This window comes from Vidua chalybeata, chromosome 23 (genome assembly GCF_026979565.1).
Source record: "Vidua chalybeata isolate OUT-0048 chromosome 23, bVidCha1 merged haplotype, whole genome shotgun sequence".
NCBI classification, from domain to species: Eukaryota; Metazoa; Chordata; class Aves; order Passeriformes; family Viduidae; genus Vidua; species Vidua chalybeata.
The window spans coordinates 7,300,850-7,311,826 of NC_071552.1; the positions used below are offsets into that span (position 1 = coordinate 7,300,850).

Consider the following 10,977-nt stretch of genomic DNA (forward strand, 5'->3'; position numbering starts at 1 on the left):
GCCCGACCAGTCCTTCTGCGGAGCTTTACAGCCATGGGGTCCCCAAGAAACAGTAAGCTATTGATCTCCTTCTACTGACCAATCTGATGCTTTTGTTTCACAGCCCCAATACCCACAGAAGTATTTCCTGGGGTAATTGCAATATCCCTTTCCTGGATTTGATGCTGGACACATCGATGGGGGCCAATGTACATAATGACAATGTAAAACTAGGAGATCTGGACAATATCTGAGTTTGAATTTCCTTCCTATCTACTCGGGTTAATATCTATTTAAAGGGTTGATGTGAAAATTGAGAATATCTTCCTGGTAATAACATAATCAGAATTACAATAACGATAACTTGCCAAGGAGGATGGAGTCCTGGTTTTGTACTTAACTCATAATTTCCTACTATTTCCCTTTTAGCTTGTTGCCCTTTTTGTTTACCTGGGGTGGTTGAGTCGGTACCTTTTGGGAGATTATCAATACCCAGTCGGTAATATTTGGAGTATCTCTGCATTATTCCACTTGGGATTGGGAAGAGCCTGGTTCTTTCCCCTCTGCCTCGCCCGCCGACTCGGGTGCTTCGAGCCGTGGGGATTACCATCTTCTTGGCAGCAGCGGTACTCTCCAGCGCATCCATTCCCTTTTCCCCTTCTAGCCTTATACTGCTCCCAGTTCTTATCCTTGACTGGGGATGAGTCACACAGGATTTCTTTCAGCTCTTTCTGACAACACCAGTTTACAATATGGGCAACAAAGGGGGCAGGTTCATTTAGGTGGAAACAAAAATTCTCAGGGTTAACCCCTTTTCTGTAAACCTCCCACTACCCTTCTGATTTGAACCTTACCCACTCATTCTCCAATTCCCCTAACTCTAATATGATTCTTGTTAATCCTCGCTCTAGCTTGTAGCAGCTGGAGCAAATCCCAGTAGGTGGCTTTCCTTTGTAGCAATGGACCCACCACCATTCTTGGCAAGTTTTACAAACAAAGCACACAAAAGGATAACAATCACAATGTATTTCTTTACACACTACTCCATAATTATCAGCCAAGGGGTAAGTGTATCCTTTCTGTTCCCCTTCTTGGTCTATCTGGGTTACCCACACTAAGTCCGTCAGTTTTTCTTCAAGGTGACCTTCAGGTTTCTGGGCTGGCTTGTTACTCTCCAATGGTCAGCTGTAGTCCTTTTGTCTATCGGATCATAACCTGTGTCTGTGGGTCACACTAGGGGAGTACAGTGAGGCTGCCTAACAGGGCAGGATGCATACATATACTTTTATTCGTCCACATTCACTTAACTTTATTTTTCACTTACTCTCACGCACAACAAAACAATCACAACAACAAGGTACCTTTTATTTTTCAACACACTTATTACACTTTTAGGTTTCCCTGGCCAGTCTCAGTGTTCTTGGATACCCCTCAATCCAGCTGTGTTGTTCCTAACTCCAGATCCTCTCAGATTTATCTTCAAACCGGCAAAATTTTTATTTAATTCTGGGCGCTCTCGAATATTAATATTTCAACTCAGCAAAACTTAATTCTGGGTGCTCTCGAATATTAATATCTCAACCCAGCAAACTTAATTCTGGGTGCTCTCGGAATGTTAATCCCTCAACCCAGCAGGTTTGAATTAACCCTGGATGGTCTTGGAATATTAATCCCTCAATCCAGCAGGTTTGAATCAACCCTGGATGGTCTTGGAATATTAATCCCTCAATCCAGCAGGTTTGAATCAACCCTGGATGCTCTTGGAACATTAATCCCTCAATCGAGCAGGTTTGAATCAACCCTGGATGCTCTTGGAACATTAATCCCTCAATCCAGCAGGTTTAATCTTGGATGTTCTTGGGTATTCTTATCCCTCAATCCAGCAGAATTTTTAGGGGCCCCTCCTACACATTTTACCTTTTATTTTTCCCCAATAGATTATGCCAAGAAAACCCTCTTTTTACCTTTTAATTAATTTTTTTTTCTAATTAATTACCTTTTATTCCTTTCCCCCCCCCTCCCCCCCACTAAGGGGTCCCACTCTTTTTCTGAGACCCAGACCCGGGGGGGGGTTCTCTCACTCTTTTTATCACTCGCTTCGTCTCTTTACTGGCCGCTTTTCTTGCGAAAAAGACAGAAACGCAGCATGGGAGACTACCGCTCTCGTTTAGCAGGTCTGGGGTAACCAGTCCGCCTCTCATTCACACACATTCATCCCCCCTTTATTTGCTCTGTATCTCCTAGTGACAGCTTTTAACACTAAAGGGCAGTGCTATTGTATAACAGTTAACTCTTAGCCCAGCTGGGTTCGCTGGCTACTTTTGCAAGCCCTTTACTAACCAGCGATGCTTGTAAGCGGTGCTTGTAACTCCTAGCTTGTACCCCACTAGCTGCGCTATCAGCTAGCGGCGTTCAAAGCAGCTCCTCAAACCGCGGCTTGTGCCCGCGCGCCCGCTGCGCTATCAGCTGGGCTGCGCCTAAAGCACCTTTGCAAGCCCCGACTTAAGCCCCGCGCCGCGCTCCCCTCGCTCGCCAGGGACAGCCCGTGCCACGCATGCGCCCCACCCGCTCTATCAGGTAGTGTGGCTGAGCTGCCCCGCGCATGCGCTCTCCGGCACCGCCGCGTCTCTGTATCTTAGTAACGCCGCACCGCGCTACACACACACACACACACACACACACGCACAAGCACGCACGTCCGGATGTAACAGACACACCACACCGAAACTGGGACACACCACACACTGAAATCGCGATTTCTCCCTCCCCGAGCCGCGCTATCAGCTGGGGAGGTCCTCCCGCCTTTTCCTAGTCTGGCTTCTAGTTACCCGCTGGTTATTCCACTGGAGCTCAACATTCACCTCATTCTCACCTCATCCCCCTCCGAACCGGGGCAGAGGAATGTTGTGGTGAATGTGGAGGTAGGGGTGGAGGGGGAGGAGGTATGTAGGGTGGAGGGGTGGAATCGGGTAGGTCTGTATCCTACCTCGTCCTTTCCTGGAGGGGAAGGCATCCTAATTTTTAATCATTAGTCCTTATGGACTATCTGGAGGAATTTGGGGAAGCTTTACAGGGTTTCCCCTACCCATGGGACCAGTGGGCTTGCTTTTCCTCTGTCCCATCTTCCGGAGTGCCTTCACACACACACCTCTACACTTCCCTCAATTCGTGGCCCAGCCCATCACTGGGTGTGGGAAACGCACTACTACGAGGTCCACACTCACGTTGTCTCACAGAGACGTCTCACTCATCACACTCCGGGATCCCAGCCCCGACCGAGCGGGCCCCGTTCCCTTTAAACGGAGCAACCTCAGTAGCCCCGAAGGACCACTGAAAGGTACTTACACAGTCCTGTGTCTTCGCCCGGGACTTCGTGCACAAAGATTAAGGGGTTGCCGGCTATTCTTTGCTTGCCACCGAATTTGGGTTCGTCAGTAAGGGTCCCAGAGGGGAGACTCCTGAGCGGGGCTCGCTGCCAAGGCAGCGAGGGTGCCTCCCCAGGAGGAGCTTCCAGCGGATAGCCCTTATCCGAGTCACGGCACCAGATTGTTATAAATAGAGGCGAATAATTTGTTCAGCCTTTCAAGAGTCAATCAGAAATTTATTGGTTACAGCAAGCGATGGCAAGCAGACAGCGCTGGGTGCAGCCGGGGAGTCCCCGCTCTGCCTACGGCTCACCCCGTTTCCCCCTTCCCGCAGTCTTTTTATACTCTCTTTCTTCCATGTCTGTGGTATCTCTGGGTGTACTCTGCGCTTGCGCCCTCTGTTGCTAGAGGGTCTTCTTCTACTCTCTGGTGGTCGCTTGGGGGAGGCTCCTCTCTTCTTCCTTGGTGAAAGTCCACGGCCCTGTAATGGTCTTTTCCATATGTACCTAAGTTCTAATTACACAACCAGCTTAAGTAATCAACATACTAACTAGTTTCTGTCTGGCCGTTTTCTGTTATCTACGAAAGGCTTCTCCTTTGGCTCTCTGTTATCTTCCACAAGGCTTCTCCTTTGATATTCTGTTATCTACACAAGGCTTCTCCTTTCTGTCTTGATGAACAAAGAGTCTTCTCTAACTTATCACAGGAGGCTTTGAAAGTATTAAGCTTAAGAAAACAAGAAACCTGCATCTAATCCCAGAAGCTTAGTGTGTCTCAGGTGGCTGCTGCTGATTTTAAGTGTCTTGCTGTTGATCACCGTCCTACTTTTGAGCAACCTTTGCATCCTAGCTGCTTCTCTTAGGTTCCTGCTCTTTTATTTTGAAGTCTGGTTTTTGGGGAAAACAGCATCAGACACTGGATGAGCTTCTGATTTTGAATGGCCATGTGCTGGCTTGGGTACGAAGCGTTTATCCTAGCTTTCAAGAACAAAGTACAGCCTGTTATGATTCAGCTGCCACCTGTCTGATGAGCTGCTCCACTCTGGTTGAAAAATAACCCCTAAGCTACTGCGAGTCAAGAGCCCTTGTTTTTAATAAGTAACTTTAAACTTCTACACTGGAGGCTGTCGTGGTTTAGAAGAAGAGGAAAATTTAGGGAAGTGATGCAGAAGCTTTTTGTGTAACTGACAGTCTGTTGAACCACTGAGAAGCTGGACACGCCTCTGTGAAACACATGTTAAAGAGGAAAAAAGGCGGGAACTCTCTCTTTCCCTTCCGGTCACAAATAAAGGTGACGCGGCTGGGCGGGCCCCGGCCCGAGCCCGGCTCCCTTTCCCCGGGCCGCCTGCCGGCTCCCCCGGCCTTCCCCCACCTGCTCCCGGGCAGGGACGGGGGTGCCGCGGGCCGAATGCAGCCGGCCTTGCCAACATCTGGCTGCTTGCTACAACTCCCCAGCCCGGGCCCCGGCCGCACCCGCTCCGCCCCGGGTCGGTGCCGGGATTTTACCCCCGTGGAAGTTGCCCGCACCCATCGGGCAGGGGGAAAGAGAAGGTCACACATCCCCCAGTCCCAATCCTGGCGTGCTGCCGCTGAGTTCTGGCCTGGCTCGTCAGATCCGAGCGCCTCGCCCAGCTGCTCAGCTGAGGGGTCAGGTGAGCATTTGAAGAGCCCAGGCGTGATGTTAACCCTTTCAGTGCTTCAGTCCTCCCTCGAGTGAGAGAAAACAAGATGCAAGCATGTAAAGGAACAGCATAAAGACATCAAAGTCAGTGAGGAAGAAGTTAGGTCCCGGATAGGAGGGAGGAAGAGATGCTTTGTTTTTGGAGCTGAAATCCTCTTGTAAGCTATGGAGAAAGGACTTTTTTTCCTTATAATGCATGGAATTATGGGGAGATGAACGTGTTCAAATTGATATCGAGCAAAGGCCTCCATGCTGAGATAAGCAGATGTTGAAATAGTTGTTATCCCATGAGAATTTTGAACAGAGAAAGAGAGTAGTCCTGTGCTTCCCAGAGAAGATCTCTGTACCCACGGATGGAGATGATTTTAGAAATAGACAGTGAGAACTTTTGCCTTTGAACGGGTCATGTATAAAACAATACCCCATAAGTCGACATGGCCCATTGACAAGCTGTGGGAAGGCTTGTGGAAATGGGAAGGATTTCACGATAGCAGGGTTCCCTGGGCATCTGCTATTCACGAGGAAATGGAGAGCCATGAGCGAACTGTTTTTTCCTCTTGTGAGAAGTCTCCATAACCTTTAGAAGAGGGACTTCTCTCCCTAAGTGAACTGAAGAAAGAATATTTTAGAGGTGGTAAACTGACTGGAGATCTTAGGTTTGGTTTCTTTACATTATCAGCGGGAAAGATAAGGTTGTGGGTGAATGACAAGTGTTCTGAAGAGCTTGATTCTTACTACTTTTTTTCCTTCTAGTTACTTTTAATAAAATTTTCTTTATACCATTTTAAAGTTTTGAGCCTGCTTTGCCTTTCTCCTAATCCTATCTCACAGCAGAAAGTGAGTGTATTGGTGATTGGCCAACATGGAACCCGCCACATTCTTTGGTGCGTTGGCTGGGGAAATCTCAAAATGGGGGAAATCTTAAATTGGTGAACCAAAACCACTACAAGACAGAAGGGCAGAAAAGAGCTCTAGTAGTTTTGTGGGGTGTGCTGAGACTGGGGGAGGGTATCTATAAACTACACTGTGTTCCAGGTGGTGTATGCTCCCACATCCTGTTGCCCTGCAGCCTGAAAGCTGTTCTGGATGAGTCCTGCAGTAAGAGCTGCAAGGGCAGCATGCAGGGGAAGAGGGCCTAGAGAAAGTATTTATACTGATGTTACCCATTTTCCACCTGTCCTGCATGGAATTAAAGGGGCATTCAGCCTGATGAATCTTTGTCATTACCTTTTCTAGTTAAAAAAATAAGTACAGCCTGGTTTTGTCACAGTGGGATGCTCACTGGTTATCAAAGAGCCTTTTTTATCTCCTAAAATCTGTGGATTAGGAATTTATTTCCACCAAGAGAATATTGTGCAAAACCTGGTTAAAAAACTGAGCATGCTGCACAAACAGCCACAGACCATTTAAAACCTTTCTAACCTTTATTTTAATAACTGCTTTGTTTTATTTAAATCGTGGGGAAAATCTGTACTTATATGCCTGAGTAGGATGCCCTCATAACCCTGTGAACTCACCTTGAGGTTACCTCAGGTGTTCCTTTCAAAAGAATCATTAATTGGACATGTTTCAACAGTGGATCTTCATTTTCCTAATACCTTTGAAAATCCTGACATTGTTTTTAGTAAATGCAAAAACCTTCTTACTTGTTTGTCACGTGGCAAACCTGAACCACCTCACAATAGACCCAATTCTTGTGCCTGCCACAAGTTTGGTATGTGGTACCCAAGCTCAGGACCCTTCTGGCTGGGTTCTGTTCATCCTGTTGGATGGCAATCTGGAATTCAGACTTTGCCCCATAGCCTAAACATTAAACACAGCAGTTTGTTGCAGAGCTGTGGGGAAGGGAGAATGTGCTGCCTGGTCTGTGCTGGAAACCAGCTTTGATAGAAAAATGGTTTAATCCTGTACTTAGCCCCTTTGCAGCTGACTCATCTCAAGCTGAGATTTATTGGACCCTAGTTCTGTGGATAGACCAGATGTGTGTAGATCCAGAGGTAGTAGGCTGGAATCATCTTTCTTGTGCTTTGAATTTCTAAAAAGATAAATCTGAATTTCTCACCCCAAGATTGCATTTGCAGCTGCTGATCCCTCCAGAGGGACAATTAATTTGACCTCCCTCCTGTTCCTGTATGGCGAATCACCCTCTGGATAGAGCCATGTGGTCTTGTGGACTGTTAAAGAAATTCTGCACGAGTAGTGCAAATTTGAGCTATTGATGATTTAATTTAAAGATGTCACAGGTTATGTCAAGTGACCCATTCAATGTGGATTAGTTCATTTGGGCCTGGATTAATCTTGTACATGGCATCCTGCATTGAGGCCTGAAAACTGAAACGCAATCAGAGGTCAGTATTTTAAGAAGCAATTTGTTTCTTTATGTCTGGAAGTGCCACCAAACCAATTTGGTGAGCCTTGCACCTTAGTCTCCTAAAGTTACTTTTTCTCACTGTCCTTCAGTTTGCACCTGGAGCAGAATATGTAACCTGCCAAACCCAAGATCCTTGAAGCAGAAGCTTGCTGGTCCTTCAGAGCTCCAGGACCACGTGGTTTTGCAATGACACTTAGAGAAGGTGCCAACCAAATCCCAGAGGAGCATCAGTAGGTGGCTGTGCTGACCCACATCAAGGCTATCAGGGCCTGGAAAACAGAAGAGCAAACCTGCTGGAGGTCACAGTGCTCTCCCTGCATGCTGACACTGCTTGAAGAGTTAACAGGGACCTGCAAGGTGCTGGCATTGTTTGGAACTTGCTGTGGCTTTAACGTTTCTTTTTGTCATTCTGAAGCAATTTATGGACACAACAGAAAATTTTTCGGTTTTTGCTTGGAGAAGCGATGGCTGCTTGGTATTGTTAGGAAAATTAATCCACAAACATCAGAGGTTTATGTCCAAAAAGGAGACAGAGGAGTCCTTTTACTTTATTCCAAAAAAGGGAGAGGCCATGGGGCATTCCCCTGGGGTCTCTTAAATTATTGGAGGACGCAGCCTCCTTTTTATCCTAATTTCCCGTCCGGATTTTCCTTCTCTCTTTCCCCATTGGCTGAGGTACTTGAGAGGTACAGACTTCCCATAACACCTGATACCAGAGATTTCCATCTAATGTATAACCCTCCTGTTTGATTTTTATTTCTTATAGAATTTAGGGTTTTTCCCCATTGTTTCTTTCATCTTTCAATGTCTAATTTCATTTATCAGCAAACCTAAAGTTTATTTGTAAAAGCAAGTATCTTTTTTCCATTCATCAATCAGTGGACTCCTTCCCATTGTTTCTTTTATCTCTCAGTGCTAGTTTTATCTACCAGCAGACCCACAGCTTGTTTGTAAAGACAAATCTGTCATTCCTCTCAGTATTTACAAGACGTGCATACAAAAATATTTATATATATATATATATATATATATATATATATATGCTTGATTACTCAAAAAAATAAAAAGGAATTTGCAGAGGGCTTGACTTTTAAACTGCTTAAGCAAAGTGCTTGTAAATCAGCCTGTGGTGAGAATTATTCTTGAGGACTCAGTTATACAGTGAAATTATGGGTATGAGATTGTCACAAGCCCTTGAGTCACTGCAGCTTTATGAATGACTGACCTCCCTTTGCACTCCCTTTGTTTGTGTGAGGAAGTAAGTTCTGTTTCACGGCTAGGAGTGTCCTGAGTACCTTAATGACAATCAGTAATTTGGTAAGATGAGCTTTTGCGTCTGTCAGTGCTCCTGTACTGAGAGTGGCTTCCAGCTTAGGATGGCCCCTGAAATGGCTGTGAAGGTGCTGGTGCAAAGGCTGTTATCTGTCCTGTCACTTTTACAATTGCAATGTCATATGGCAGCCTCTGTACTTTACCAAAATCCTAAACTTAGGTGGGCAGTTGTTCCAACCTCTGCTAGGACAGCTGGGAGGAGAGAACGTGTTAATGTGCAGAGCTGAGTCTTTCCCAAAAAGCCCTAAGTACAGTACTTCCTTGGCAGAAGATTAGCACCCTGTTCCTTTGAAGGGCAACAGGAAAGTTTAGTCTACTTTCAAGCAGCTGTGACCAGGAGAGCCCCCAGTCAGAGGGATGAGTCCTTTGTAATTATAATTGCAAAGCTGAATTAGGCTGGTTGATAGGATTTATTTTATTCTAATTTTTCAACTTGTGTTGAGGTGAATCAAAAAATGTGGGGAGGGTGAAAGGGCAGAGTTTTCTGCTCACTTAGCAAACCCAGGCAGTCCTTCCAGTGGGAAGGAAACTTCAACTGACTGTGTCTAGGCACCTGAATTTTTTTGTCAGTTTTGTCAAGAATGCACAGTTTGCATTAGGACTGGATTTAATCCCTGCTTATCTTTTTCCTGCTTTTTTATGCTCTAAGTCAAGTATCATAGAGAACAACAAGCGGGTGGGAACAGTGGTCCCAGTTCATAGATTCTCCAAGGGAAGTGCTCTCTTCTCTTAGGAGTTGAGATGGATTGCAAGATGAGGCAGGTTTCCCAACATTTCTCTGCCATCTGGTGGAAGGAATCCGGGGGCTGTCCTACAGCCCTTGGGAGTCAGCAACAAATATTTGAACTTCAGAGAATTGCTCAGTTCACCAACTTTTCATGCAGTGAGAGAGATGTAGTTTGGATATTACAAAAACTCAAAAGACACCTTAATGCTAGAATAGATTTTTGTGAGAGGAGGGGAGTTTCCAGACAAAATATTATACCCAGATATGATGCTTTTGGGGTGGAAGATGGACTAGAGTAGATCTGCAAGCATGATCCAGCCAGCAGGGAGTTCTAGTACCATCCAGGAGAGCACGGACTGATTCTCACCTCTGCCAGACTAAGATCTGGGGAAGAACTCACAACCTGTTTTCCTGCTTTAGGTGGGCACATCAACTGCATGTGCAGTTTGTTGTCTAAAAGACAGAGTTGGACCATGAAACATTATAAACCCTCCCTATGTACCCACATCCCTGGTCCTGTGCACCAACAAAGTGAGGGAGACAAGGGGAGTTGGTGAAAACTTCAAGCTGCATGCATTTGTCTTTAGTTGTTAAAACCAACACAAAGTCTGAACTTGTGGAAAATAAGAAGGCAAGGCAGGTAAGCTGAGGCAGCTCTGCCTGTTTGTAATAAACCAAAAATAAATGGACAATTCCAGCGCATTGTCTGCATCTCTCTGCTTTAAGCTAAGTCGGGGCCTTAGTTTACACATTCGCAGCTCGTTAGAAGACAAACTTTACCTGACTTGGAGCCTTGGGCGTGCCCAGTGGTTTCAAAACGCACTATGCCAGAAACCAGGCGGTCAGGCCTGTCCACTCTTGCATTTACAGTTTGGCTGGCAAACACTGCCGCTGCTGATTCAGAGCTCACAAAAGAGGTTCTCTGCTTTCACGAGCTTTTGAAGAGTTCAAGAAGGAGACCTAGCTGTCTTTATAGTCCTGGCAGCAAGGTTCTAGTGTTTCCTAGTGCTTTGTATTCCTTTGGGAACCCCATGACTGACATGCTTCTGGCTGGCACCAGAAGCAGAGGCATGGGAAATAATACTCCTGGATTTTGGAAGCGAGTCTAGGAGCTGTCTGGGGTATGTTGGAGGCTGCCCTCATGCCCATGTCATCCCTGGGATGGAGCAGGGCACTAGACCCCTTAGTTCTGGCTAGCTTTCATGATCTCAGGAGGGCAAAGCTACTTCTGATCTCTGTCAAAATCATGCTTTTGGAGCAGGGCTCTCATTCCCGAGCTCGTGAGAGAAGCATTTGAGATCAAAGAAGTTCCCATCCAAATGACACAATAATCCTTGAACAGCTTTGGGAAGAGGAGTGCCACCTCCCTGTTCGGCTCCAAAGTAGCATGTGGCCAATTGAGGGCAACTCACTACACTTTTCCAGCTCCCATTCTCCACAATCAGTAATTATTCCCTTGCATTGCAGATGGAGAGGCTGGATCAGCCCAATGTGACTGTGCCCATCCCCAGCGGTACACAGCC

The 10,977-nt window shown here is 46.2% G+C and overlaps 1 long non-coding RNA gene across 1 annotated transcript; it reads left to right on the top strand.

Annotated features, from left to right (window-relative positions):
* Positions 1 to 2,662: 2,662 nt before the first annotated feature.
* On the top strand, positions 2,663 to 10,153 carry LOC128799189 (uncharacterized). Its single transcript, XR_008434659.1, has 3 exons — positions 2,663 to 2,900; positions 3,216 to 4,995; positions 7,485 to 10,153. It is a non-coding gene; the product is annotated as an uncharacterized LOC128799189 (long non-coding RNA).
* Positions 10,154 to 10,977: the final 824 nt, after the last annotated feature.